Here is a 6879-nt window from a genome sequence, read left to right on the forward strand (position 1 = left end):
GAGAGAGAGAGAGATTAATATCATAACTTCTTGTAGGAACATTTTTATAATATGAAAAATCAGCTTACTTTAGCACTAACCCATTCGCAAATGTGATTTCAGTGATGTAAATTTTATTAAAAATATCATGCACCACATATCGTTGGAAGGAATAAGTTTCAATAGCTGAATTGTTTGCATATATATGTGTGTTACACAGTATCATATGGTATTGAACAAAAAATGTTGTGATCAAAATGATGAAGTAGAAAGATATCGTCTGCAATGTTAATTGTTTCCCGAATAGATCGTTCATATCACGAGCTATTCGACAGAGTTCCGAATGAAGGTGTCTAGAACGATATTATTTAATAAATATATCTATTACAAAATTATCTGCTTCTATTCTGTATATACATTCTATATTACTATTCTCTATATTCTATATGAAAGTGAAAAATTTGCGAAAATTTTGATTTGAAATAAATCGTTAATTATTGTGATTCTAATTCTAAGTATATAAAAATTAAGAAAAATTATACAGTTATAAGTGGATACTAATTTGCATTAGCATAGTTAGTTACAAAACTGTTTATTTAATTATATTGAATAATATCGTATAAATAATAGCAAATTTTACTTTAAATATTACTACCAAAATATCTCGTAACATGTGGATATGTATAATGTACGTATAATGTATGTATAATATTCAAATTTTGTTACAAATATGAAATGATAATTAAACTCTTTCAACAATAAATTTCTATAAAAGAATTTAAATTTTTTTAATTAAATACTCTTTCTCTTTTATTTCTACATAAATTGGTTTCGAGAGCGGACTTTAATAAAAGAAAAATTTCATTATAGAATAACATAAAATGATAAATGATTATTTGTACATTACGTAAATTATAACCGACAAATTTAATATTATAAGATTATTATAGATAAATTCAAAATTGCCATTAAATTAATGCCGTGTGTGACATTTTCATATTATATTGAATAAAATATGAAAAATGATGATATTTAAATGATACATTTAGCCAATATAATAACTTGTTTTTTTTATGAAATATTACTTTTTCAATATTTTTGTGTCATTTTAATATCTATCTATTTACATTACGGTCCATAATATATGCTTGTGATTCTCTGCACTACGAACATAATGGCGAATAATGAAAGACTTTTTCCATTCGTATCTCAGCCCACATCCTTCTGATAATTTCAATATAACCATTTATTTTATCCAATCTGGAACCAATATACCTATGATTTTTTATTAAAAAATATTTAAAATAAATTGTTGTTCATATTATTTTTCCGCAATAAAGTAAAAAATATTTCTGGAAATCTTTTTTTTACTTACCATTACAATTTTATAAATTTATATAATAATCACAAACTCATGAATTTATGTAATTGATCGGAAAATTATTTATTTTTATAAATTAAGAAATGATTGATAACATATGTATAATATCAATACGAAATAATTTAATTAATTTTAATATACACAAATTTAATATAATACACTTTTAAGTTCGGTTAAATCTAGCTATAATTAAAATCTAAAAAAAATTCAAAAATATTTGTAGATTTTACTTATATAGCTAGATTTAAATACATTTCAATAATATTGTTTATTCAGAAGTTATGCATTTTAAGAGGGTTATCTTCATGTTTAATCAGAGCTAAGAGCAATCTCCTTATGAAATGTACTGCTCATGAAATGTTGATATTCTAATAATGGATCTGGATATGAGAAGAAACCCATAGCGAAACACATAGCTGCTGTATTAAAAGTATTCATAAAAGCTTCAAAATTAATAGTGTTTATTACTGAGCAATTTTAATCAAACAATAGCTTTTTATCAAATATAGTTTACAAACCTTAGAACAAACATAAACATTATATCTCCGAGAGAATTGACGTAAAAAGGATATTCCAGAACAAGACCAATAATCATAGCGTTTATAGTGTGCTTTTTTTATATTCAAAATAGAATCGGCAACATATAATATAAGAATCACTATAAAATGTATGATTAACATCGATTTTATCAAGTTTTGAATTATGATGTAATATGATATTCTTTAGGTATTCCAAGTTTTTCCAATGTATCATCCACGAGATCAAGTTTTTTTATACACATATGGATTTTCTGAAAACCATGAACAAGGGTATTAATAATATTATTCTTAAAATTATATATATATACAAAGAATACGTAACATTAATGTAATTATAACAATAAAGTAATAACTTTGATAAGTTCAAATCCAATTAAATAAGAGAATTTTCATATTTGGTCAAAGCGGACCTTAGTTCTTAAATATTTCTATGTAAATTTATTTATGTATATTATTTCACAAAATGCACGCCAAAATTTTGTTTTGTTTTGACGATTCATTGACCAGAATAATAACATAATCGCTATTAAATTGACATACAATTTATGTGTAATAATTTTTTATATTAATAAACATTTTTTATAAGAATATTGATAACTTACAGATATTAATAAAAATTGTAAATATGAATAATTTGATTGCATAAATATTGTTTCAGCCAGGATTTAAACTTGAAACTTCCGGCATTCTAAGACGGGCATCAATTTACTGAGACTTCGACAATATTTGTCGCAATAACCAATAACTAGTAAGTGAGCGTCATACTTCAAGGAAATACGTGATAAACAATATGATACTAATATAGAACGATGAGAAGAAAAAAAGATTATTAGCCCCGAAATTATTTTATTGTTTGTCAATTTAATAAATGATATTACTGCTCTGATTCTGCTCATGAATGTGTTTCAAGATTGAAAAAGATTTCAGCGCGCAGTTTGCGGAATAAAATTTGTATGTATATAAATTCACATAGTGAAATATTTAAGCAAAATCCGCTTTAATACAGAATATAGAAATTTTCTTATTTAATTAGACTTATTCTCACATCAATTACGTATCATATTGTTTAAGAATCTTGTTAAAATCTTTATATTATCTAACGCAAATTACATTAAATATAGTATTTCTTAATTAAAATTTTGTAAAACTTCTTGAAAAACTAATGTTTCAAAATAAAATTCATTTCAAGGAACACAATTTTATGTGCTTTATGCAATGTGAATTAGATTTGTAAAATTAGATTTGTATTTAGTTCAAATTTTAATTAAATTTGACTTTTCTAAATAAATAAAAATAAAAGTAATTCCAAAATGACAAGTAATATTAATGTGCATTATCTTTATGCTAGATTAGAAGTAAAATGATTTAATATTTATAAGTAAAAAATATACCTGGTGTTTGCGAACGATGATGCTCACAAGTATTATCATCACAAAAATATTCATATTTACCGAAAAAAAAGCCGTATGGTTATTAAATACGACTTGGTGAAAATGTGTACATCATAAAATGAAACGTAAAGGCACAGAAACTCTACACAATTATTGTATAAAAGATACTCAAGCGAAATATCCAATAATTGAGAGGATATCTGAGATTTCCGAAACCAAGGACAAAAGCAACTAAGATTAAAGATCTGAGAGCTTTTTGTATTGTATCAACCATGATCGTAACTGTTAGAGTTTCAAATATACTAACTATTGGATGCCAAGCTCAGAATCGTGCAATGTATAAAAAGCGTATTTATCATGATTAATATGAGATAACATTTGATTATATCAGCATATTACAACGTCTTTTAATGATTTAACGACATTGTAATGAGTTGATCTAATCAAATATCATCATGTAATCGCGTAATGATGAATGCGCCTTTTGTATAATTCGTGATTCTCAATTTAGGATTCAATAGTTAGTATTTATAAAATACTTAAATAATATTTCGAGTATAGACGCTTAGACCAAGAACAAATCCAAACAAAGAATGTATAGATAGTTCTATGGAATTCACTCGTCATTATCATTCCTATTGAAAACTGACGTCGTATGTCTAAAGGACTCATTTGGCTGATATGCAGCTAGTTTATCGAGGCAATAGAATAATTTATTCAACATGTTAACGTTTATACTATTTATGATGATACGCAACAATAATAATAAAATATTACTAAAAATATTTCCAACTCAATTAAGTTTCCGTATTAAAATTTTTATTAAAATTACATGAAAAATAAAGTTAAATTGAGTTAATTGAGTAATGATATAACGTATATTTGTAATATCTGAAAAATTAATTTTTGAATTGACATGTTTCTATGATTAATAATGTTGATTAACATTTTAAATAAAAAAAATTATTTTTACATGTTATATAATTAATTAATTAAGAAAGTAATATCTATAAATATTTAAAAAAGTTCAATTTAAATGTGAAGTACATACAGCTATACAAACGATATAAATTAAGATAATAAATTCGTGAATCATATATTCAATCAATGTTCAATTTAGTAAAGATCATAACAACGTTTGAGGATAAATTTCTAAAATCATTCTGCGACAAAAATTCTAATAAATGTTCTACAAAAAATTTTACAAAATGTTGTGGCTTTAATAATTTTTGAATTATAAGCGCTTAAAGTTATCGAATTATAATGCCTAAAATTCGTGCGGTCTGATGTAATATAACGGAAAATCCAATTATTCACGATCTTTATCAAACAACCTATATATACTTAGAATGACAAGGCACTTTTCAATTTTCAATTATACAATATATGCCACCTATTATTTGTCATGTGTTATATTATTTATTTTTTTTTAATTTCGGAAGGACCATATAGGAGAAAAATCCATTTGCGCCATGAAAATAACAGCAGTGATCATCCATACGAAGAACTAAAAAAAAAAATATAAAAAATATTACTGTTGAAAAAGTTTTGCAACTTATTAAGCTTCTACATAAAAATATTAATGATGTTAAAGATTAACCTTATGAATAAAACCGTAGCCGAAATAAAATAGACCCAATCCACTAAACTTTAACGGTTGCAGTGATGCTTGCAAAACAAACTGATAAATCTGCATTACATGATATACAATTTTCACTTAAATATAAAGATTATTTAGATATATTTGTATAGAAAATTTATTTTACCTCTTCGCGTACCTCAGCAAAAGAATTAAAATTTGTTAGTTTATGAATAACTTCCTTGGTTTTTTGCGCCTGAAATGGTTCATTATGTTATTTTACATTTATAATAATTACTTTGGTAATTATCGACAATAAGACCTTTTCAGAAATATGATTTTTATGATAATATTTATTCTTGATAACATTTATTATGTAATAGAAATCTTATTGTTATTTTAGCGATAATCAATTGAGGATGATCCAAAAACATGGAACTTATTTTAAATAATTTGGCCTCCTATATTTTCTATGCTAAGCAATGTCCACTCCACATACACCTCTACCAAGAAGCGTCCAACTTTCCACGTAAAGCAAGATCCATCTCACACTTCCCTCCTGCCTAGGAATGTTCGAATTTGTCGTGCGGAACAAGATTCACCTACTATTTTAGAAAGTCGTTATGTATAAAGGAAGAAAAAAGGGGTGGACTTCGCGTCGAATTGAATGTTTCTAGGCATAGAGGGGTATAAAGTAAATGTTTTGTATTAAAAGTCGTACATCCCTATGCAGAAAGTATGGGGTGAACCTTATGCCCGTGTCACACTACGCATTGGAAACTGAGGATGCAAATTGAGAATTACAATTCAGTCAATTAGAATAAAACGGGTTAAAATTAAAACAACCTGAATGATCGAATTCTAATCCTTAATTTGTAATCCTTAATCTCCATTGCGTAATGATACGGGCATTACTTTACATGAAACGTTGGATGCCCATAAGCGAGGACGGAGTCCGCTTGAAAAATCATTATGCAAGGAGGGGAGGGGATAATTTTTAATTATATAGCACGTAAGATATTATTTTTCTATCTTTTTTGTTAATAATTGTTTAACGAGCAACAGCTAATATGTGTTGGAGGTTATGCAAGGTCATAATCTTGACAACATATGTAAAGATTAAGATCATTGGTGCTCCTAATTTGAGCTTTTAGAAATACTTATTTAAAATAAATAAATTTTATCTATATTTTTGGATGAGAGATCCAATAGATTGTTATTATATCGATTATTCATAAATTTCTATCAAGATTACATAAAAAAATACAAAAATTCCGAAAAAGTTTTATTATCGATAATGATCTAATTACCATTACTTTTAATAATAAATTTACATTTTCACATAAAAGAAAACTTTGTTTATATCTAAAATTTATTTTTCTATGAAAATTTGTTTTATTATTTGCAATTATTTATCTTTTAGGAAAATTGATAGTTATGTTATTTATTATGTTATGCAATATTTTATTATATAAGTATGATCGGATCTATTTTAATATTTTACAATTTTGAATCATTATTGAAAATATTTACCTTAGTACTAACACTTTCGCATATATAATTCAATGATATGAGCTTAGTTAAATAGAAGATAAACCATGAGTAGTTAGCAATCATTATTTTTAGTTCTATATTATTTTTGTGTATTTGTTTCCAATGCAATATTGAATAGTATTGAGAATGAACCATTCCAATTAAAATAATGAAATAAGATATCATTTGCAAAGTCAATTGTATTCCAAAGTAGCCATTTATGTTGCGAGCTGTTCGGCAAAGTTCCGAATGAAGATGTCTAAAAAAAAAACGAAATAATAAGATAATTATTAATAATACATTTCTATTTATTAACCTTTTATTTTTAAGAAACATTATAGAATAAATTTTACTGAAGACATACTGATAGCCTCGGAAGACAATTTTATTTCAATAACTTTATTTTTTCATTATTAATTAGTATTAATTATTAAATACTTAATCTTTTTTTCATTAAAATATTAAAATAGGTATTAA

At 25.1% G+C, this 6879-nt stretch overlaps 1 pseudogene; it reads right to left on the reverse strand.

The window, feature by feature from the left end:
- LOC108686592 overlaps positions 1–129 on the reverse strand; it is a 1556-nt pseudogene extending 1427 nt beyond the window's left edge.
- Positions 130–6879: the final 6750 nt, after the last annotated feature.

This window comes from Atta colombica, unplaced genomic scaffold (genome assembly GCF_001594045.1).
Source record: "Atta colombica isolate Treedump-2 unplaced genomic scaffold, Acol1.0 scaffold187, whole genome shotgun sequence".
NCBI classification, from domain to species: domain Eukaryota; kingdom Metazoa; phylum Arthropoda; class Insecta; order Hymenoptera; family Formicidae; genus Atta; species Atta colombica.